This window comes from Pteropus medius, unplaced genomic scaffold, assembly GCF_902729225.1.
Source record: "Pteropus medius unplaced genomic scaffold, Ma_sr-lr_union100, whole genome shotgun sequence".
Lineage (NCBI taxonomy): Eukaryota > Metazoa > Chordata > Mammalia > Chiroptera > Pteropodidae > Pteropus > Pteropus medius.
The window spans coordinates 9,109,157-9,133,615 of record NW_024348304.1 but is presented as its reverse complement, the minus strand read 5'-3'; the positions used below and the strand labels follow the sequence as shown (position 1 = coordinate 9,133,615).

The following is a 24,459-nucleotide window of genomic DNA, read 5'->3' as shown; positions in this document are numbered from 1 at the left end:
TTAGAATGAAAGAATATGAGATTACCAGAGTTTCATTTTTGTTTTGTTTGTTGTTGTTTTAAAGGAAAGGAAAGAACTTCAGAAATAGAAGGTAGGACCATGTACCCAAAACCATTTAGGAGTTACTCGCAAAATAGAAACTGAAACACAAATCCACAAACTCCCAATTCACGGCACCACGCTGCCCCGTCTACATATATTGACTCATTGAGGCCTTGTGACTACCGGTAAGGAAATTACTATTATTGTACTCATTTTAGAAATGAAGAAGCTGAGACATAAAAAAATTTATGTGACTTGTTCAAGGTTCAAAGTCAATAATTATTGTAGCCAGGACTCGAACTGAGGCAGTGTGGCTACAAATTCTCTGATTTTTATTGTATGCTGTGTGTAATCTAAAATTAGAAGAAAAATTTATCAACATCAGTAAGTAACTCAGAGTTTAAAGGACATAGCAACAATCATGAAAAGTAAAGCCTCAAAGAGATTGTCCTTTATGAAGCAATAAAATGCTATATTGAAATAACCGAGGGCATCATAGGAACATTAATTATGTACATACATGTACAAACATGAGTTTTTCATGTATGTGTACGTTATTACCACATTAATATCTTACACATGCAAATATGTAAATGAAGATGTTGAGATATCTTTACAATGTAACTGATCTAGGTCTTCTTAAGCAGAAGTCCTATTCCTCCAGGTTTCATTAAAATCTAAACTTTTTAGGACATAGTTCATGCAATTTCATTATGAAATAACAAACTTTTATCACAGTAGACTTTTCAAAGTAACTGATTTAGAAATTTACAGCAAACAAGTACTCATTTAAAAATAATGTGAATATCTATAATGTTTGGGCTTAATACTTCAAGCTCAGTGCAAGCTTTCCTACTCTGGATAATAAAGAGACACTGAATTTTATTCATAAATGCTGAATGCATATGCATACATGCATATGTAAACAAACTGCAAGGTGGCAAAGGAGATAATAGAGAAATCAGATCCTCTTGATAGCTTAATAGGCTAAAATGGAGTCTTTAAGGCAGAGTCTCAGAGGAAAACATATTAGTTAATAATAAAAGAGCAGACTCAGCATGATGCTTCCATTTGCCTGTTCAAAGCCACATCACTGATACTGTCGATATTGCCTCCTTCCTCCCACTATCACCCCACCAAGTTTTGAATAGTTAGTAAAGTTCCTAATAGTTTCTAATGACAAATAGTAGTTCATAATAAAAGCTAAATTAGCGTCTTGCCAACTTTAGTGCCCAGAAATGTCTTTCTCAGGGCCCCAGGACCATCTCTTTGGAATATAATCATCAACAAAGATAGGGCCCCTGACTCCCAATTTTGAAGGGGAGGATAAGAGCCTAACTTCAGTGGGTGCCTTGCTCCAAAATGCCAAACTTTCTCCCATCATAAAGATGTTAGACATTTATTTTCCTTTGAGTTAAGCCAATTACCAAATACAGATGGCCACCTCAAAGACCATGTGAATCTAGGATAAACTGTGTGACGAATGGTGCTGCCAAGTCCCCTCGAGGACTAGTTATTGTCCTGAGAATACCTTCTAATGCGACATGTCCCCTTGACTGTCTTTCTGTCTTTGCGGTCTCTTGTTGGAGTGTCTGTGGTGCACGTAACATTCGGTTTAATAGCTATTCAATTATAAAAATCATTTTCTTTCTTTGTGAAGAGGTTTTCTGGTTTGGGAGGAGATTTTGATTCTAATTTTATTTTTCCAGCATGGGTCATCTTGTAAAAATGGAAAATTCACTGCTCCTTATCTGATATAGACATCTGAAGTGTAAATTCCATGTAATATAGTAAATATAAATCTATTCATGTTTAGATCTTGAATTTTATTCTTAATGAAAGCACTTTGCTGAGAAATATCAGCTTGTTATGTTACATGAAATTTGTACCTCCGATGTGCTTTCAACAATTTATTTAAATACTTGCTTTGCTCTGAACATTTGGATTAATACCAATGTGTCTCTTGATTTATTAAAAATTATGAGTTAGATTTAGAAAACAAAATGACAGTAGTTTCCTTTCTCCCTCAACTTGATTAGTGAAATAACTAATATTGTTTGATGATTTAACTGTGAAGTTCCAGTGCTGGTATATCTTTCCTGGGTCAAGTCAGGAGGCATTGAAGTAGAGAAAATGGAGAGAGTTTTCACAAGCCAGCTACGCTCTGCTGCCCATTGCATTTGACACACTTCATGATGAGTGAGGGCTGCAGAGAGTGCTATGTACAGCCTTGCTGCAGACAGTTATAATTATATCAGTGAATCTTTAAAATTACAGATATTACCAAGTATGGAATCTATAAAACTAGATAATATAATTTTAAAAGCCAATATCAAAGTTCACATTATACTATGCTGTTACCAACATTCACACACACACACACACACACACACACACACTTTTATTGAAAATTTAGGGACTTTTAAGAAAAATTAATTCTGGACCCTGACTTGATATTAACAGTGCAGCGCAATTCTGACACTATTATTTACTAAAATTTACAGAGTAAGTCTGATGAGATTTCATCTTTCTTATATATTCAGACATGGGGAACTGCTAAAGTAATTAACAACTTAATTATGAAACCGTACACGGGTCTTGAATGAGGCAATGTATCTATGAACTGTAATTTAGCATAGCGTTTTTAACTAACCATGGAATTTAGAGCAGCTAATAACCTCTCTGACCTTCAAATCCCACAGTTATGAACTCAGATGACTAATAATACTTTTCTTTCTTCACCCCAATGTGTTTTACTTGTTTGTTCATTTGCTTTATTCTCCCTAAAAATCAAATGAGATACTCTATCTAAAAGCAACTTTTAAAATTTCAGGTACTGCTTAGATATCATTACTTATACTACACTACCCCCCTTTCAAGCTAATTGCCTCATAAATGCCGACACTCATCTTTTGCTTCTGTGGCAAGTATTTTAGATTTCCACTGTTCAGGAGTTCCAGACACTTTTCTGAACTCCATTGGCTCTAAGAGTTTGACAGAGTACAGACCTAAGAAAGAGAAAGTCAGATACCCTACGTTCCATCACTGCGAAAAGAACTTGCTTAAAAGCTGTTCTAGTTCCCCTTTTGGGCTGTACAATCAAATGCCTTGCCTAGCTTTTCTAATTTGTCTGTTCCTTCTTATATGTTAAAAATCCTTGGATGTGTTCTCTGTTTAAGTCCAAGGGCATGCTCATATGCATGCATTTACACGTTAATGAAAGATAGGACATTAGTGTGCAATCACAATTAGAGATAGCCTTCTCATTGACTCCAGAAATTTGCTTAAGCCCTTTTTACACATATAGAGTCATATGGAGATGAAATTTTCCCGTGCCATGTAAATCTTCAAATCAATTTGAATGGAAACAGAGTAAGCACCAAAGTTCCCATCCACATCGGTGATGCCGTTGCCTGCAGACATGTGCAGATGGTGAGAAACCCGAGGGGTCTGGTCCAACAATCCCCCTTACCAGTCGCTTCAGTGAATCTTTAGAAGATGTATCATTTTTATTTGTTCAGATATTCATCTTTCCCAAAAAGCATTGACACAGGTAACAATAACAATACAAAAAAAAAAAAGAAAGAAAAAAAGGAAATATAAATCAAAACAAAGTATCAGCAGAAGATATATATAAGCAAGAGTCATAAGGAAAGGAAGACCACACTGATAGGCTGTTAACGGGTCTCTAATCGTTTGCTCAACTTTAAAGCAGGCAAGAGAAAAGGGTGAAACACGGTCACTCACAGAACTGTCATCCCCTGAAAAGAAAGAACATTAGTTCCTAAGGGGAAGTAAGTTATACTTTTCATACTTTCACCAAAACAAAACAAAACTTGATAGTTTTTTCTAGTCTTTCTAAAGAGAATGAGTTGCAGATTTCTTCGGCTAAATAACATAACTTCTTTAGACAATAAACAAGGGTATGTTATTAAAATAAAGCTCAGAAAGCTTCTGTCTGTGTGGTCTGGCTTTTAGGGATAGACAGAAAATACCTAGAGTGGCTAAACCATTTGACACAGATAATTTCTCCAATCTGGTGTATTTATTAGGACTGGAGAACAATACAGAATAATGTATTTCAGATGAAAGCCTAGGGCACTGACTTTCTGAAATGCTGATGGAAAGTTCATTCATATGCATTAAAAATCAGACAATGAATAAATATAATCAAGAATTTCTCGAGAATTGATGGCTGGTTCAATTTAGTCTCATAGATGGTGCAAAGTAGTTGCTGAAGATCATGTCAAGCTATATTTTAAGTACACATTTCTTTTGTACATGCAAATTTAATCAGGTTAGCATAAAATCTCCAGGGATGTCATTTCAGTAGATCAAGAAATATCTTCTTGATAATTCAGATTTCAAGATACATGTTATTATAATTTCTGAACAAAAATAACTGTATCTCTGTACCAAGCTTGTAATTCTCATTTTATCATCAAAAAAGTAGTTATCAGATAAGCAATATTTAAAAAAGTGATTTTTAGGAAAGGTATATAAATTGCAAACATCCGCTAAGAACAGCTGATATCTAAATTATTAAAGCACTTTGCTGGTCCTGCCCATTCCCCAAATAATGAGGAAGACAGCTTACTTCTGATATAGATAAGAGTGATATGATCTCAAAATTTAGAAAGCCAGCACGGTGGCAGGGTCTGTTAAAACATCATCATTTCCAGTCCTTCTTGGATTATATTTCCTGGCCTCCCTTCCCATAAGGTGTGGTCACGTGGTTGAGTTCTTTTCAACGGAAGGTAGATGGAAATAAATAACTGATGCCCCTCCCACCCCTCTCCCATTAAAAAAAAAAAAAAATGTCTTCCACTCATGATTCCACGTGCCCTTTTCCCTCTGCCAGCTGGAAGTGGTGACCCAGAGCAGTCCTGGAGGACGTATGGTGAAGGTGCAGTGTCTCTGAACTCTGACTATTGAATTCCTATGTGGAATAGAACACTTTTCCCCACCTGCATCTGCCTTGACCTGGATACCTTTTGTTTCGAGACATGGCACATTTAGAGCCTATTCGATAGTAATGGTAGCCTGTTCGAGCCATTTAATGTTGTCCCACACGAGAGATCCTGCTTCCATTTGAGAGGCATTTTACTTCTTTGTATCTCTGTGGTCCTTGCCTTGGTGCTTCCACATGGATTAGGCGGTCGTAGTACTTGCCCCCATTTCCCAGCTCCTTTGACCTCATCTCTTATCCCTCCTTATGCTCCAGCCCCTCGGGGCTTCTTTCCGTTCCTCATATAGGCCACGCTCACTTCTGCTTTAGAATTCCACTTAATTTTCCCTTTTCAGTGTTCTCTTCCTTTCCTCTTTGCGTGACCAACTTACCTTTCATTTGTTAGTCCAAATGTTGTCATGTCTGAGAGTTTTCTTTGCTCACATTAATACTTGACTTTTCATACTCTATTACCGTGCTTATCATGATCAGAATTTAGCTTCTTTATGGCTTTTTCGTGTGTGTATGGGTGTGTATGTGTGTGTGTGTTTCTTCCCCCTCTAAATCTAGCCTTCAATATGACGAAGACTTTGTGTTTTTCATTCCCCAACTTATCATTAGTGCCTTGGATAGATAATTTCTGGTAGAGGGTAGGAGTTTCAGAAATACATTATCAATTCAATATGAATGATGCTTGTTTAAAGATAGTGTTGCATTGCTAACAAGAGTAGATGCGTAGTGACTATTTCTAGCGTAATGGCAGTTTATCTTCAAGTATTATTGAGCAAACTAATGTATTTGTCATAGAGCTGCATTATACAGGGAGGTAAAGAAGCAACCATTGCCTGGGCTGAAATTCCATAAAAGTTTTATGGGTACCTACTTAACATTTCATAAGAATTGAAATGAATCTATAGTGCTTTATATACACCATAACCTCATAGTTAATGAAGAGTTTACATACTACCTCTGAAGAAAGCAATTAAAAAGATGATTTATTCATTGATTTTTTGTTACAAATTTTAATAAACTTTCAACATAGTATCATATTTTGAAATTAATGGAAATATGAAAACGAAACGTGTTTAACTTATTTAAATATTTAAATGATGCTGTTTTTTATTCAAACCTGGTAAAACATAGACATCTTTAGGAAAATGTCTAGAGTTGTATTTAATACATAGTATATATTTTTGTGTGAATGGTTTTCAGAATGAATGACAGTGCAGCTGTTGAATATGAAAACAATTTAAATCGGATTAATTTATAATTAATCTCTGCATTCTCTATAGTTTAAATTAGGTTATATTATTTATAAGACAAATGCATTTTTAATTACAAAGTGTATATTTAGAAAATCAATTAATTTTCTCTAAGCAACAAGTGTGTTAAGAATAAAAATATTTTAAAGAGATCAACAAATGATGAAGATAATTTACTTAAAAATGGGGAAAGTTATTGAATATTTTTATCTGAGATAGGTTTTATTTGTTTTTTTTTTTTTTTTGCAACAATACAGGAAGTTAAGAGATACAGACTTCAATAACATGGTTCATATGGGAAGATAAGATTTACTATCTACTCATATGTATACTTCTCTTTAATCACATGTTTTAATCAATTTACCTCATATTTATTTCTTCTCAAATTGAAATAAATACTGGAAAAAACAAATGAAAAGTCACGTTCCTATATTCGAGGAAATTATAATTTATTTAATGAAACCAATGAATAGATGAATAACAGAACAACATACATGATTAATGAGATGATATGGTATTTATGTGTTATTGAAATGTGAAGAACATTGGACAATAGATTTGCTTTAGGTAATTGAGAAAGATTATGTAAAGGAATTAGCATGATCCAGTTAATAAAAATGTAGAAATTCCTCTTTGAGAAAAAAATGTATCACAGACATGACTCCGTTCTAGAATGGACAGCACTTTAATTAAGGAAATGGATAATGAAGCACTCTTTTTGAATTTCAGAGGACATTTTTATTCAGGTAAATTATTTAACTTCTTTCTGTGAGCTGCAAAAATGAATTTACTACCGAATGAAGAACATTGATTTGCTAATCGGTTCAAGAAAGTTTCTCAGCGAGCTTAAGTTTTACTAAACCGTTTTCTCTATCATAAAGGATACATTTTGCTATTTCTATTCCTGTGTTTACTTTCTATTCAACAGAAATAAATAAGAACTCTTATCGTTGACTAGTTTTATTACAGAGATTGATTCGTCTAAATTGTAAATACCTGTATTTTACGAATGTCAGTGCTTGTAAAATGAATTTTAGTGGTTGTGGAATATCATAAGCCATGGAAAATGCAGTAAATAGTGACAGTTTATAGATATAAACAGCGTTACTCACTTCAAATATAAATGAACTTGAGATTATTGTTTTTAGATGTTAGCACCTTAAATAGATTTATTTTCTACTAGTCATTATTAAAAACCTCAAAGTGATTTATGGTATTTAAAACTATCTGTATTCCTTCTACATTGGTAAAAATAAAAGGTTTTTAGGATGTTTCAAAATCTAATTATGGATTTATGTTTGTTTAAATGTTTACTTGTTTTTCAGTAGTCTCTTCCCACAAAAAGCTCATCGCATAGGTCAGTGGAGAAATAAATATAATATTAAGGACAATCCAATATTTTAAAAGCCTTAAAAGGCTTTTAATATGTCTAATATCCAGTGGATGTATGTTAAGGAAGTATCTATTTTTGCCCTATTTTTTCTGAATCCAAGGTAATATTTTTTTCTTTACTACTTATAAACATCTTCAGTGAAGGGAACTGACTGCTTGCTATAGGTTTGCAAATGAGGATATTTATTTAAAAAATATGAAAAAAACTTGCATTATTGGCGTAGCCCCTTCATTCCCTTTCTTTCCATTGCTTGAGTAACTCGCCTGCATCAGTAGATATATATTCTCTCTAGTTAAGGTAATGACCAGAAGAGCTTAACCTCGGCCTCATGTATTTCACAGCCCAAAAAATTATACTTAAAAATTATACTATAAAATTGTATTTTACAGTAAATAACTTATTCATTTTTTGATCATCTCACCCCAGCGGGGTAAAATAATTTTAATAACACTCCCCTTACTTTTTTCTTCAGCTGCAGTCACCCATGATGAACTTATTCCTGTAATTGAACTGGGTTTACTCTTACTTTCATTCACTCTTGCGCCTAAAATGCATAATACCAGGTAAGTCTCAGGCTCGTGCCTTATACTTTATTTTTTACTTCATACTTTCTCACTTCTTACTGTGGTTCACTGCTGTCTGGTGACAGTGCTGTAATCCCATCTCAGTTTATACCAAGAGCCATCATCCTCCCCCCATAACAGCACTCTTGTCTAAGTTCTCAATATCTTGAAGGCAAGAACTGTCCACCTTCCTCAACAAAGACAACTGTACCCTCCCAGGAACTACTGGGCTATGGACTCTCTTGTTTATACTGTATGCCTGTCTTGAGATCACATTCATATACTGTGTGTCCTTGAATCGCCATTGTAATATACTGTTAACTCTTTAAGATATCTTATTTCTTTTCTTGATTTCCTATCACAGGTGGAGGAAGTCATCTTTCCTATCTAAAAATTGACTAGAGATCGTGCCAACCATTAGACAATGCACTTATTTTCCACCTTAAATTTTTACTCTCATAAGTGCCTGAATCTGTCATTCTTATTGGTAAGAGTTGTGTGAAATTCACACATCCTCAAAACAAACCTGTCTCTACTATAGATGATAGGTTAACCTTTGTTATATCACAAGATATAATGATAGGACTTGAGTTAAAAACAAAAGACAGCACAGTAATAATAAACGTCCTTTTTTTTAAAGCATATTTTATAAGATGTTCTGTGTTCTAAACTTAACAATATTTATTTATGTACCCCAATTTTTTAATAATATACATGAATTTTTAAAGTGGAATTAAAAACAAACAAAAATACAATCTTTGAGAGATTCAATCAGTAAATTGAAAATAATATAATTTACTAGGCCAATGGCACGTAAAAGCAAGAATTATAATGATAGAATAAATTAACGATAGAATAAATTATCTTCTAGAAGCAAGAAATTTTTATACCCTACATTCATGACACTGTGAGGAAGCAGATGGACTTTTATGTGTGTTGGAATAGTATTGATTTTCCTTTTATGACTCACAGTTGGATATCTTGCCAATCTCTTATTTTTTTTCTAATAATTTACAGATTCTTTTGAGTTTTCTACAACAGCTCATCATTTTATCTTGGAAAAATTATGTTCTTTTTTTGTCCTTTCCAGTTTTCCTGGCATTAATTTTTTTTGCTTGTTTTATTATGTTAATTAAGAATACCAGTACAATGTCAAAAATAAGCTGTGGTTGTTGGGATCTTTATATTCTTATTTTAAAAGCGTTTTCCCAAGATTTTCCAATTTTCTAGATTGATATTATACAATAAGAGTTTTGTAGGTAGTCTTCATCATGATACAGAAATTCTTTGTTTTCTAGTAATATAAGATTTTTTTTTAAGTTATAAAGACATGTCAGACCTTGACAATACTTATGCTGAATTTGTCATATGTGCTCTTTAGTATCCTTACCCTGTTAATGTTTTGAATGGTATTCATAGATTTTGTCTGTGAATTCAGAGATTTACCTGCCTTTGCCCATTCCTAGGATAAAATCAACTTTTCATGTTGAATTACCTATTACTTACACTGCTAGAATCAAGCATTAATAGTTAGTTAAAGATATTGGAGACTTTGTTGAGGAAGAAAGACTGTAATATCCCTGTCTGATAAAGTTTCTACTTTTTTTTCTTTTTTTTGTTATGAAGGCAGTTGGGCTCCACTGAATAAGATGGAGTGTATTCTCTCTTACACGTTATCTTAAAAGCTTTGGATACCATTGGAATGATGCATTCCAGGAACATCTCATAGCAGTCGACTTTAACAATCACCTGGATCTTGTGTTTTCCTTCTAAGTTTCTTAATGAATACTTCATTTCATTTAGAATTTATAGAGGTATTCAGATTCTCTATGATTCAGATGCAAGTTACATTTTTTCTAGAAAATTTGGCATTTCATCAAAACCTTCAGGATATTAGTGTGATAGTATTTCCATATGTCGCTATCTCTGCTGTCTTATTACTGATATTTTTATGCGTATCTGTTCCTTTTGTTTTTCCTTGCTCAATCTAGTCAGAGATTTTTCTATCTTATCTTATTTTTTCAAAGAATGAATTTTGCATTTATTCTTTTTCTCTCTATTATGTCTTTCTTCATTTTTTGTCTTTCTCAGCTAAATTATTTTCAGTGTCTGCAAATACATTATTCGTGTACTAATTCTTTCTTTGGCAATAAAATTTTTAAATAAAGTAAAAATATTTTTTATTTCTAGAAATTTCATTTTCATCTTAAATTCATCTTTTTATACCTAGTAATTCTTGTCTGTTAGTGAATTTTGTGATTGCATAAATATAATTTGAATTTATTTAATTACATTAATTTTAAGTTTTATTTAAATTATTGCTTTTTCAGGTGTTTAAGATCTCAAGAATTAGCCTTTATTAGCAAGGCTATATATTTATTTCATTAAATATAAATGCCATATTAAGCAGACCCTCCAGCCTAGTAAGATCATTTTGGATTAGTTAGTACTTTCATCCAGAGTACTGATTTGATATCTAGATTTTTATAAAAATGTTTTTTTAAATTGCCGATGTAAATTAAAAAGCATAAAAGCAAATGTAAGGCCTTTGGCAATGCTAAAGAATAATATTAATTCTTTCATCTTATATTTTTATATAAGGTCATTCAGCTCATTAACATTACACAGAACTCAATGTTCTCTTCATAAGTTACCTCAAAAACATTTAGAATTGATACCAAGATACTATTGTTTAAAGAAAAGACAGTGTGAGTGGTTTATGTGTGTGTGCATGGGGTGGGGGGAATTATTAACAAATGTCTAGAGTTTTTTGTTTTTTGTTCTTTTTTTAACTATGAGAATGATTTAACACTATTTTTTACAATTGCATATTAGAAAGTCATTCACAACTTTTCATTTCATCTAGTCATTTTATGTTTGGTAGATAGATTATTGATAGATCATTTTTGAAGAAAAATAAAGAGTATATTTCTTCACATTAATTCTATCATTGTGTCTCTACTCAATTACTTATATATCCGACTTTGTATTTCTTCGACATACTTGGTGAGTACTGTAATGAAGGTGCAAGTCACATCCCAGTGGAGAGATGCAGAGTGAGGATGCATTGTCTACCTGGCTCTGCTGGTGTGCATCCCACCTCCACCTGTTTGTCCAGGTAAACATTTGTGGAACTCCTGCAACTGGAATCACTGGGAGAATTATCAAGAGAAAAACTATTAATTCAGATCAAAGAAGAGGAAAAAAAAGGTTCAAGTGAAAGAAAATGACCTATATTGTATAGGCCCAAACATATGGCTTCTGTTGAGTGTGCGTGTGTGTGTATATGTGTGACTTCAGGATAAATGATGAGACTTTCAAATATTTTAAATGTATACATGGTGAAGGCAAATATAATTTATTCCAGCAAAATAACTGATTATTGATATAATACAATTATTTTCTTAGTAAAACATTTATTACCTTATATCATTTTCAAAATAAATTAATAAATTCCATTTGGTGTGTTCATTTCTCATTTAAACACAAATGTGGATAATAACGAGAAATGTTAAGAACGTGTCTATCACTACTAGTAAAACTCAAACTCTCTCACTGGTAAATTTAATTTTTTAACATTGTTAGCAAATTCCCCCAAGGTTGACTGTATTTATGCATTTCAAAATATAACTTTGACTAATTTAAATGGAGCAGCAGAACAGTGCAGTAACCTACATTAACCTAACATTAAATAGCAATAGTAAGAGCAGGGCCTAATAGTATGTGTCTCTCATCCACTGAGGGCCTGACCCTCATGGCCCAGAGAACTTCAATTACGTTTTATTGCTCTTCATTACAGTCCTCAGAATACGTGTCTGACGTGATTGTTTCTGCTCCCACATGAGAAGGACACTTTTGATCAGGGTTGGGGGTAACTTTGGTTTTTATATCATTTAATTCTAATGAGAAATTTCTTTAAGATTTTTAAAATCAACTCTTCAGTGGTCTTATTTCTTCTTCTTTGAATCGTTAGCATTTCCTAGTCTCGCATAGAATACTCAATTAATGTAATTGTTTATTTTACTCTCCATGTTAGATGTGCTCCTATAACACAGGATTGATTGCACGATGATTGCTTCTGTGACAAAAACAGAGGAAGAGAAATGGCTGCAGCCCAGATTAATAAGGTCTTCCATACCTTATGAAGATCTTTGTGCTAAAGCTTTAAGGGGTACATTTAACAGAGAAATATATATGTCAGAGTCTTAGTAAAATTAGATTTACCTTAGATTCTGAAGGTAAATGCAACTGATGAGCAGATATTATTCTATATATTATGTTGTAAAGCAGAGACCAGATGATGAAGATTTAAAAGACATTCATATTCCCGCCAGATCGTGATAAAATGTCAGCAACAAAAGTAGAGAATGAACAGCTTATGTGAATGACAATGACAACAACCCCCCCCACACACACACACATGCACATGCACACTCATACAAATCCAAACCTTCAGAAGTAATAGACATTTTAGTAAAAAAAGCTCTCAGATATCATGGCGCAATGTCAGATATCAGAAAACAAGGATGGAAAGATATCAGTCCCTCTGAGGGATCCAAAATAATAACAGTAATTGGTTAAGTTGCTCGCTGTTGCTAGGTCATAGAATCACATTCATATGATTCTGTCTATTAGTGAGTGTATGCAGGGAGTAAAGTTTTTATTAAAAAAAAATATTGTATATCGTTTAGCTAGCCACATACAGTAGAAACTAAGGAAGACATAGGGAAATATAAAATGTTTATTTATACATAGATGTAAAAATAAGCAAAACTTCCTGATTGTCCATTTATATATCATATGTGTTTTATTTGCCAACTAGATTCTTTTATTTTTACTTAAAAATTATATTTTTAGGACTCATTTATGTTGATATGGGTAGTTCTAGTTTATTAACAACAATTCAAGGTACATATGTATGTAGTAAAATATAAAGGGGATAATATAAAAAATTCAAGGAGATAATAAGTACAAATTCAGAATTTTAAGTGCCTCTGTGTGGAAGAATACAGCCAATGATGGCTTATATTGAAGGATTTAACTAAGTTTTATTTTATAATAGTGGATACAGAGTATTTGTATATTCTGTATACATTTGACATATCCGAAATATTTCAAAATAAATTTAAACTTTCTCCAAAATGTGTGACAACATAACTAATAGATTAATGGTAATGATGTATATCATAGTAACTGGAGCATAGATATGGAGCAAGAATCCCATAACGGCAGACTGAGAAGGCTCTGATATCAGAACTGAGGTCGCCGAAGCACGCTCGCGTTACAGCTCTGCTCATCGTGAGTATATTTCTCTTTCCATCTCTGTCAGAACCAAAATCTCTTCCCACGATGATACGTTCTTCAGCTGAGAAGGCTCAACGTGAATAGATCTTAAGTAAATATTAATATTGTCTATGACCTAGTGTTTTATACACCAAACTACTTTCACAGCCCTCTCATGATTTTTCAAGCAAAGTTGCGTGCATGTTGTGTGCAGTGCTTGCAAATATATGTGTGTATTTATTGACTGTGTATATGGGTGTGTCTGTGTGTGTGTGAACCTACACACTTCACATTCAGTCCTGTGTATGTTTGATTTATATCTCATCCCAAATTATCTACTGTTACCACCTTTTAACCTAATTATCCCTAGTAAATAGAGGTCTTATTGTCCTTGTGAAGCCAAGAGATTATGAGGTAGCTTTAATATTAGAATATACTAGAATTTTGCTGTAATATTAGAGTATACTGTAATTTTGTTTACATAATTGGCAGTCCATAAAGACGAATCAGTGTGAAGAAAACAGCACTTAACCGGAATCAGATCAAGGTTTAAATTTTTCCATTATCTGTGTCATTTTGGAAACTTCTGTTAACTTTCCAGGTCTTTATTTTATAATCAGTTCTTACCAGGAGAGATGATTTAAAGGAAAATAATAGAGCTGGTAGGAGATGCAAAGATTTGCTTAGTATATGATATTGAGGCAGCATTCTTAATTTTCTCTGTCATTCCTACTTATATAATTACTGAATCGAAAATCATATACTTTATATACAAATATGTGATTTTTGATTAAAACCAAATAGAATATTAACTTTCAAACGTCAACCTCCAAAGTTAACGGTGCATGTCTCTTGATTGTAAAATGTACTATTGAAGGAAACACAAATGCTCTTTTTTTGAAGTTTGAGATACAATATTCAAATGACTTTTCTGCCAGCCAGTTTGCACCTATGTAATCAGTTAGGTGAGTCAGATAAAAGCTACACTGTAGATTAGAGCTGCCTCTACTGAAACTTGGCCTAAATGGAAGAAGCAATGAGAAGTTAAGTATGAAAACTTTGGAGAAAAAAGTCATCAGTACAGGAGCTACCTAGTTAAACTTTAGTCTAACCTGTCAAACGTTTCTTTTCCTGCCTCCATAATATTGCATGAGCATGTGTCCAAAATTTCTTGATGCTTAGTACTTTAAATGCTTCTGGGGGAAAAAAAAAGCACTTAATTGAAAATCAGCAAGGCATTCACCATCTGTCTGCAGAGCAGCAATGTGAAGGCACAGTGCTGGCCTGTGGTACGTGTCCAAAACCCTAACCAAAATGTACAAGGCACATATGCTTACAAATGTGGTTTTAAAATCAGAAGCAATTAGCATGCTCAGTGTCAACCTGATCTGGATCTGCATTACTTACAAGTGAAGAAGCTGCAGGCTCAAAGACTTAAAAATGATAACTTAAGGTGGAACCCAGCACCTGTTTTTACCAATAATAAGCACATTAATTGACATCTACAATTTTTAAAGATCAGAAATCTTTTCAAAGCATGAGCCATGGGTTAGACTTTTTTCTCAGTTATAAGACTTTATTTATGTTCAGTCTTGTCAACAACTCTAGATAAAGTGGCGCTTAAAGAGGCCAGGAATTGGAATAAAGTATTGAGATTTTCTCAGCATGCATTATAAACTCCATGAAAAGTCACCGTTACTTCATATTTTTGATGCTTTTACTCATCTGGTCGAGGTCATGCATCCTGTTATTTAGCAAAAGTAAGAAACTAAGTTAAAATTCAGTGAAATTGAAAATTTCAGCTAAGTACTCAATTTTTATTAACTCATTTAAATCTAGAAACCGCGTTATAAAATATACATTAGTATACCCATTTCAGAGATGAGGAAATTGAGGGTTAGAGATTTTGATTGAATAGTTCAAGATTCTGCACCTGGTAAGCCCTGAACCTGAAGCTGAGTCCTGAGTCTGGAAGGCTCCGAGCTTGTCCTCAAGAATATTACATATTCTGCTATACAAGTAGAATATCACTATAGAAACTCGGCTATTGAAAAGGTCAGTGTTAAACCAATTTGTTCTTTTCTTGGCGGGAATATATGTGTGTATAGGTTTTTAAATTATCACTAGGCTCCTCCTTCACTTTTCATTTTGTATTCCTCTCCGCTTCCCATTTTCCCAGTTGTTAGGTTTAAGACAGTACGTCTCCTGTAATGTCAAGAGCCCAAAGCTAGATAGTGCTAGACCCAAGTGGATCCAGAACTCAGCCTTCACTTATTCTTTGGAATGGCCTGTCCTTTTTTGTGGCTCTTAACCCTCATGTAATTGCAAATAAGACTTAGCTGTCAGCTCTCAAGTTTCCTTAAGAAAACAGAAAAATTCTACTTATCCAATGTTTACATCTCCATACAAGACAGGAATCACCTTGATCTTCAAGTGTGATGGAATGAGAACAGTTATCACAGAGACATTTTTAGTATGAAATTATATATATTTATAAACATATGGATCAAATTTTAATATTGTCAGTAAAACTAAAATCAATAGAAATTAAATCTTCTGTTTAAATGTGTGGATATCCTATTATACCTGCCCTATCTCAAAGCTGTAATAAAATTTTTTAGATTGTTAAAGATCAAAATCCATCATATCCTTTCATATTATATTTCCCTGAAATAAAAATACTTCTTAAGTTATAAACATTTGAAAGAAATAAATTAATGTCATTCTCTTTGACATTATGCTTATGTTTTTAATTTATACTTGAAAGTTTGAAAACAGAGAAATAAATCATGTGGCTGCCTCACATTAGTGTGAAAATTCCTCTGACACTGTAAAAATAACAACAGCATTAAGTTACTTAAATAATTTGTGGTGTTTGAAAAAAGCTCATTAGCACCTTGTAAATTTTCACATAGCCTGTGTTATAACTTCATTTCCAGAAGAGCTATCATAGCAAAAAAAACAAATTCCATGTGCAGTTAATAACTGAAAGGTTCACTGACAGATTTTGAATAGAAGACGCTACATAATAAAGAATAAATTCTCAACTTGGTTTATAGAACTGAACCATTAATAACGAGTATACCAGTAGAGATCATTCTTTCCTTTTCTTTCTTTTCTTCGCCATCCATTGGTGAAGATTAGCTGTATACTACAGTTTCTGCAATTTAATAGATAATTTTATTAGAAATCAAGTCAGATTATTTTATGGTTTTGGGTCACTTTCCTTTACAAGTACAATGCATTATGCATTATTTCTTCTGCAAATATGGTTTTTGCTAGTTTATTCTTTGACATAACTACTAAACATATTTCAGGATTTGACATGTGCCATCAATAGAATTCTGATTTAAAATTCAAAAGGTAAATAAGTTTATGGAGAAGAGAGAGAATCTCTTTTACTTATGTAATGGCGTTTTTACTTATGTGGCCACAGGCTGAGGAGAACTTCAGCCGCGAAAGTTAATATCCACAGCTGACACCGAAAGATGATATTTATCCAGTTCTAAGGAATTAGAAGAGACAACAGAACATACCCTTGCTATAACCATCATTTCTCCACAGGTCTAGCTCTCCAGTTCTCACTGCCAAGATTCATAGTAAGGTGACTGGGATGGGGGAAGGGGACTCAGAGCTGAGAGCCACTGACATCATCATTGTAAGCCTTTTCGAGGATGCACTTTGAAAAGCAACTTTCACGTAGACAGGTGAGGGGGACTGAAAAGTGTAATTTATAAACAGAGATACTGGACTCTCAGCCCCATGGTGGAAGCTTGTTGAACTGCACAATTTCAGGGTGATCCTCTCACTATCCCTGCTGAGAAAGGCTTGGTAAGAAAAACCTTGAAAGAGCATGGCATGTATCTATGGAATGTAAGTGTATATGTGAAAAAAAAAGAGAGAGAGAGAGAGAGAGAGAGACTAATGACTTCTAATCCATTTCAGGGAAATTTTAGATCCCAAAGTGATAAGTAACACGATAAAGTCTCTACGAAAATATATAGCACAATATGAAGTTGGCCTTCCATGAGAGATTCTCAAATAGAACTTAAGTACTATCTCATTTCAAGCTTTTATGGGTATGTACGAAATCAAACTCTATTCTCTTAACCAGAGCAAGGTGTACTTAGCAATGAACTGAAATTTAAGTGTGAACTTTCACTTACATGGAATCAGAGGATGCACGGACAAGTGCAGCAGGAAAACTGGTCACTTTTACTAAGAAAACTCATCATGCTAAAAGTAAAAAAAAATAATAATACTAAATATGTAACATTATGCATCGAGGCAATATGCATTGATTATTTCACATTACGTATGTGAATGTGTGCATGTGTGTATAAAATTTCTGACCCCAACATACCTCTCAAAGATCATCATTTAATTACAATCAATCCCGAATTTCTCAGGGTTACATAATCATATGTGACGTGTTAATAATTCCATTTGTTTGCATAGCCCACTCTTCTTCATCTGCCAAACTCTTTCATTCATCAGTTTCCAGATCTAGTAGCACCTTCTTTATGAACTCCTTTCTCATTCACCAAAGCAGACTGGATCCCAGCTTCTGAGCTTAGGCAGCATTTTGTTCATGGCTTTGTTATTGTATTCCCCAGTTAAAATGCTGTATTATCCATGGATAAATGGATACATGGATAAAACGCTGTATTATCCATTAGAATATAGCAGCCTTACAGATGGGGGTATTGTCTTCTAATCTTACACCACGAGTCTTCCAAAACACATTTAAGAAGTAGACATCTGATTTGTGAATGTGTGTGATGGGACATTTCAAGTCATCATACCAAGGACTTACTGCAACATTTTTCTAAAGGAGAAGTGGTTACCATCTTTATCCTACAAAAATAGAGACCCAGAGGAACTGTGACATGTTCATAATCATAAAACTAGTAATATCGAATTCAGTGTGTATAAATCAGAGTCTATTTTTGTTTTAAAAGAGAAGACATGGTAGCAATCAACAGTACTAATGGTCAATGTTGTTGTTATTAACAGTTATGGAATGTTTAACACTTACCACCTGTTACCTCGTGTCTTTTAAGGTTTTATATTATCTAATTCTCAAAACAAATTATGAAGTAAATCCTATACCATTATGTAAATGAGGAGACTGAAAAAGGTTTAGAAATAGGCACACACCATTAAATTCATTAGATCTAGGAAATACCTAAAGACAAAGAAAGAAATTTTCTTTATCATACCCCAGTATTTTTATTAATGTTTTAGGAATAAATAGAGTAATGCAAATATATGTAATGTGTTGTTTGTCATTTAAACAAAATATTACATTGATGTTTTCATAATATACTGAAAATATATTAGTCGATGTTCAGTAAATTGACTTTGTCCCTAACATAATGTTAGAAAACAAAATTTCACCTTCATTTTTTATCTAATTAAATTCAAGTTTAGAGGCATGAACTGAATTGCATGAACATGTAAGTGCTCTAACTCAAAGTGGAAATAATTTTCATCTTCCTATTCATTAACTGAAAATAAGAATATAAATATCAAGTATCAGAGGTAAGCATAATGTAGCATGAGGGAGAGTAGGACAAATCTACGGTTCTAATTTCAGAACCACTGACTTTTCTTAGGAAAACAAAGACTCCATTACGAATATAGTTTCCAAAGTCCATTTTTGCTGAAAGATATTCTGACAAAATAACATAGAACCCAGTTCTAAAGAGTCTAACGGAGTGTTACGTTTTCCTGTAGAAAGAATCCAATCATGTGAAAGCACACACGCGCAGACACACGTGTACAAATAAGTTCCAGACAAATAGCATAGGCGGTAACTTTTGAAGCTTATTAAATTCAGAAATAGAAACTATGTTATTCATTCTGGGAAAATAACATTGCTCTGTTGTGTTAAGGGCAGAATTTAGAAGCTACAAGTATCTCTTCTATATATGTGTATGTGGCGCATTCAGAATGACATTTTCTTCTAATTTTGAGAAAAAGATGCCGCAAAGGAGCTATATATTTTCCCAAAGATATTAGTCAAGAGGGCTCTGTTGTTGGGTTGAACCAGCTATAGTTTGATTTACTAAGAAAATTGAGAGAAAAATATAGAAGGGTCTGGGCCAAATGTCCTGGATCATTAGGAAAGAACAGCATCAATCACTGATACATGGATAACTATAGATAATAAAATGCTATTTTTTATATCAATGCAATACAGTTATTATGCAAATTCTGACAACAATCATTCCATACAACCAATTAGAAATTTCTTTTCCTATTTAACTAGCAATTCTTTCTGCTCAGACATCGTGGAAAACCCAGTTCTACTCACGATGTCAACAAGCCTTTGTTTTTCTTGACAATTGCTCAGCTCGAGTACATACTGAGGAGGATAGACAATTAAAGAAAAAGGTAGTAAGGCCCCTCTCAGTGAAGAATGAAACACATTTATACATGAAGAGCACAATTATATTCAGGTAGATTTAGGAAACTAAATCCAGAGGGAGGGGACCTCCTTATTCGTTCTAGTTTTTGGTCTAGCCTGTTTTAGAAGTCCTAAAAGTCCCAACACTTATCCATATTTATTTCCTAACACATAATTTAATTATTTTGTTTCGTCTTACTTGTTATGTAGGTACGTACTATTTACCTATCATTCAAATGTTAAAAAATAAAGACAATTACAATGTAGAAATGTAGTGTGATGTAGAATGTAGACTGCAGATAAAAAAATGACATTTATATATAATTCTATATCCTGATCTTAATAATATCATCAGTGCTTTCTGATTATAACAAATATTATTGGAAAACATTTTAGTGGCTTAGCAATAATTATAATGATGATGATAACTAGCATTTAATGAGTTTATTGCAAGGCTGAGTGTTTTATATACACTATTCTTATATAGAAGTGTTTTTTAATAGATAATTGACATGTAACATTATATTAGTTTCAGGCATACGACATAAAGAGTCAGTATTTATATACACTGTAGAATGATCACCATAATTCTAGTTTCCATCATCATGACTTTTTTTTTTCCATGTGATGAGAACTTTTAAGATTTACTCCCTCAGCAACTTTCAAATATGCAATGCAGCGTCATTAGCTATAGTCTCAATGCCGTATATTCCTCCCTGTGATAGAAGTTTTTATACGTTGATAGATCAACATCCCCTCATTGGGAGGCTGCCTTACATTATTATTGGGAGCCTTTATCACTTGGACCAGACAGCTAAACTTCATGTCCTAGAATTTCCCAGTCAGGTTAATTAACCTCTCCAGAATTCAGTTTCCTCAGATTTGAAACAGAGAGTTGTTGTTTTAAATGAGCTAATATATTTAAATAACTTAGAAGATTGCCAGGGACATAGTGATTACTCACAAAAATAATTACTATTCTTTGTTTTTGCCATAATAAATAACTCTCAACAATGTTTAATGAGACCAATATTTTGGTACCTATTTTATGTGTACTTTATATAAAGTACTGAAAATAGAATCACTGGAGCACATATTCTGAATATTTTAGTGACTTCTGATTTATACTGCCAAAGTTCTTCCCCAGGTTTCTGCTCTACTAATTTTCATTTAGTGCAGAGAAGACTTATTGGAGAGTCTCTTATCAGAATTATATGACTCTGTAATTTCAAATTTGAAAACCAATAATTTAAAAATATTCCGTTGGCAATTTTTTATTATACTCTTTTTTTCTAGTGAAGGTATAGCGAATTGCTCATACATTTGAATAAATATTTTGCATCTTAAGGCTATTACACTTTGTTAGTTTACTGTAATTTTTAAAATTTTGTATTTCGACTTACAATTGTACTTTGTATGTAGAGTGGCTAACACAAAGTTTTGCTTTATTTCTGTAGTCGAATTTATTATCATCTCTATTGTAATTTCTTATTTTAATTTTGTGCTTGGAAATTAAATTATAATACCACAAAAATATGCCATATAAATATAGTAAAAATAAATTATATAATATATTATATAATATAACATATAGTATATAATATACCACATACAAATGTAATATATCTGTACATAAGTTTCACTGCTCCATCTCAAAATTATCACTTAAGGAAGTTATATTCTCTTCAATATTCTGCAGTATTTAATATGAACATATTACAGATAAAAATAAGCTCCAAAATTAGATAATCAAAATTAAATAAAACAGTGAAATGCCCAAAATCTAACTTTAACATATTCTAATCAAAATAAGAGCTTATAAAACTTCAGACAAAAAAAGCAGGTTATCTCTGAAAGCATTAATATTTTTGTGTTTTTGTTTTTGCTAAACACACCCTATTCTAATTTGATTAAACCAGTGAGAACTGCAGTTTTTGTAATGTATAGACTTTTTTATGTGAGTAAACCTTTGTCTTTGTATAGGTCAATTCCATAGATCATTTCCTCTGGATTAAAGAGATGTGCTAACATGAGTAAATCAAGTACCTGGATTTAGAGGACCGTGTACGCTAAAATTACGTATATTTTATAGTTTATCTAAATTTTGCCTTATGACCATAAAAAGGTAACATGGAGTTAAAACTTACCTGTTTCTCCTAGAACACAAGACTCTTAACTGGGCCACATACACTAAGAAGTTTCTGCTTCTTCAATGCGGCAGCACATAGAACATATTGAAAGATAAATCTATCAGATGCTTCAGTCAAATGCACAATCATTATTTATTAAGACATAGTCATTAAGGATAGTTCTACTCAATTTTGTTGACCCATTGCTTTTGTTTTGTTTTGAGTGCTCTTGTTTTTGATGTTGTATTTTGTTTCTTATCCCCAAATAAGCCCATTTCCTTGAATTAATCAAAATAGATGCCTCCTATAAAGTAAAAGCACCTTGTATGCTTAAGAGACACAGAGAATTTAAGTGCTTTGTTTTTTTCTTTCAATTACAATCCCAGCTTAGTACCTAAGCTAGAGTTCAGTACCGGCATAATTCAATAGTCTTTGATGCATGGAAACTTTCCTTCCCTTTTTTCTAAAACTGAAAAATCAGAAGATATTGGCCTGGTTTCTTAGTGATGTGTCAGTGAGAAGTCATGTCAAACCTCATTTGTGACATAGTTGCTATTTCGAAAGGACACTAATATTGAAAGTTAAGACACTATGAATAGTCCCCAGTGAACTGTCGCAGCTCCTGGTGAGCAGGTAGTTGGTACTGAGAACAATTCGTCGTCTCCTTTATTATCTCAAGAGTCTGCTACCCAATCGACACATCAAAGAGTAGAAAATTTTCAAAAAGCTATTGTATGGCAGCTCTGCGCTAGACTCTAAAGCAGGAAGGTACCTTGCATGGATAGAAGACAAAATTAAATCAAAATATACACTATGAGTCTCAGGAAACTGCATTAAAAATAAAGGTCAGTATTTAATGCTGTATGAAAAATAAGGATGTGAGGGCTTGGGCATTTTAGCTGTCTCTGGCATTTGGTTTTAAATCGTAAATGAAAAATTTAATTGCTTAAAATAGTTTATTTGCCTGAATAAACAATGAATATGAATACACCATACACCATATCTTAAGAGTTACACATCATTCATGTTCGACATTATATCTCATGCTTGTAAATTTCTTAGGATTATTTCCCTCTTGAAAAAGGCATACTTTTTAATAGGGGAATTATTTTCTCTTATTCATGAATCATGCTTTAATCTGTTATGAATATCAAAAACATAAAATGATATCTCAACAAGAAATAAAAACTCTCCCTTGAATATTTTCCAGTGATTTCTTCATTTTTCTCAAATCAATGATATACAGAAAGATTGTTGGGGGAACAAAATACCTTTGCTGACAGAAATTACAACTTCGAAGTACATAAAGAATATATATTAAAGTTTACTGTGCCGCCATGTAGGTTTATGCTATTTGAAAATGATGCATCCTATGTCATTGCCATTTAAATAACAAAATATTTTCTATTTTAAAAATACAAAAAAAATGCTAAGAAGTGAAGTTATCAATAATATTTTTTTAAAGTCACATATCATAATGAAGAGACATATCCTTTGATCAGATTCTACACATTATATAAATGGGATGTTTTTATAAGAAGGCAATGTTTTAAAAGAAGGCAATGTGGATCAACTTCTATAGACGTCATCTGCGAAATAACTTGCTTGATTATGTTCTATTTATACACTTGGTTAATATTATTTGCAAAGCTGTTATACACCAGGCACTATTCTACGTATGTGGAATACAGCAGGGAAGCAAAACAAATATTCCTACCATTTTGGAACTTAGGATTTTAGAACAGGGGTTGGGGGAATCAGTCTTAGGCATAAAGCCTAAGATACAAGTACTGCTCAGTTGTGTAGGAAAATGCATACAGAAAGATATGCACTAAAATACCTCAAATATTTCTAGAACTACTTACATATCTAAGATATGACACATCCAGAAGTCAGATAAGCCATTCTCTCTCCTCATGACTTTGTAATATAAAACAAGATAAACAATAATAACTTCTAAATGAATTTAAAAACTTTAATAAAATGCTATCAGCGTTATTTGTAAATATTCTAGTTTGATTTGGTACAAGATACGCCTTTCCTATCATTTTTTAATAGAGTTTGTTTTTGAGATAATGATAAACACACTTGAGATCTTGATCCATATATTATACGACAAAAAAATTGACAATATATTTTTTCTCAGCATATTCAGAACATTGATAGAACTATTGAAAGAGCAACATACAGTTGATTGCTACTAAAAATACATTCATAGGGAGCAATTGAGGGGATTGTTTTATGAACTATATAGATGTCTAACCAATGTACTGTATACTTGAAACTAATTTAAACAAATTTTTAAAAAATTCATGAAGATTCTGTTTAAATTCTTTCCCTGTAACTGATAAGCATCGAAAAAAAAAAAGACAAAACAGTACACTGTACACTTTTCAGGATAAAAAGCATATTTACATCATATTTAAT

At 32.7% G+C, this 24,459-nt stretch overlaps 1 long non-coding RNA gene across 1 annotated transcript in view; it reads left to right on the top strand.

Moving 5' to 3' along the window:
• The window catches only part of LOC120616264 (uncharacterized), a 67,458-nt gene that overhangs the window by 23,354 nt on the left and 19,645 nt on the right, over positions 1 to 24,459 (top strand). Inside the window, exons 3-5 of the long non-coding RNA XR_005656558.1 lie at positions 8,118 to 8,208; positions 11,220 to 12,379; positions 13,399 to 13,506. This is a non-coding gene — a long non-coding RNA (uncharacterized LOC120616264). The remainder of the gene's footprint in view (positions 1 to 8,117; positions 8,209 to 11,219; positions 12,380 to 13,398; positions 13,507 to 24,459) is intronic.